Here is a 1,094-nt window from a genome sequence, read left to right on the forward strand (position 1 = left end):
AGCTGATTTCTCAGCAGAAACTCTACAAGCCAGAAGGGAATGGCATGACATATTTAAAGTGATGAAAGGGAAGAACCTACAACCAAGATTACTCTACCCAGCAAGGATCTCATTCAAATTTGATGGAGAAATCAAAAGCTTTACAGACAAGCAAAAGCTAAGAGAATTCAGCACCACGAGACCAGCTCTACAACAAATGATAAAGGAACTTCTCTAAGTGGGAAACACAAAAGAAGAAAAGGACCTACAAAAACAAACCCAAAACAATTAAGAAAATGGTAATAGGAACATACATATCGAAAATTACCTTAAACGGGAATGGTTTAAATGTTCCAACCAAAAGACACAGGCTCGCTGAATGAATACAAAAACAAGACCCATATATATGCTGTCTATAAGAGACCTACTTCAGGCCTAGGGACACATACAGACAAAGTGAGGGGATGGAAAAAGATATTCCATGCAAATGGAAATCAAAAGAAAGCTGGAGTAGCAATACTCATATCAGATAAAATAGACTTTAAAATAAAGACTGTTACAAGAGACAAGGAAGGACACTACATAATGATTAAGGGATCAATCCAAAAAGAAGATATAACAATTATAAATATATATTCACCCAGCATAGGAGCACCTCAATACATAAGGCAACTGCTAACGGCTATAAAATAGGAAATGGACAGTAACACAAGAACAGTGGGGGACTTTAACACCTCACTTACACCAATGGACAAATCATCCAAACAGAAAATTAATAAGGAAACACAAGCTTTAAATGACACAATAGACCAGATAGATTTAATTGACATTTATAGGACATTCCATCCAAAAACAGCAGATTGCACTTTCTTCTCAAGTGCACACAGAACAGTCTCCAGGATAGATCACATCTTGGGGTCACAAATCAAGCCTCAGTAAATTTAAGAAAATTGAAATCATATCAAGCATCTTTTCTGACCACAACGCTATGAGATTAGTAATCAATTACAGGGAAAAAACACACAAACACATGGAGGCTAAACAATACGTTACTAAATAACCAAGAGATCACTGAAGAAATCAAAGAGGAAATCAAAAAATACCTAGAGACAAAT

The sequence above is a fragment of the Physeter macrocephalus genome, unplaced genomic scaffold (genome assembly GCF_002837175.3).
Source record: "Physeter macrocephalus isolate SW-GA unplaced genomic scaffold, ASM283717v5 random_1664, whole genome shotgun sequence".
Classification (NCBI taxonomy): domain Eukaryota; kingdom Metazoa; phylum Chordata; class Mammalia; order Artiodactyla; family Physeteridae; genus Physeter; species Physeter macrocephalus.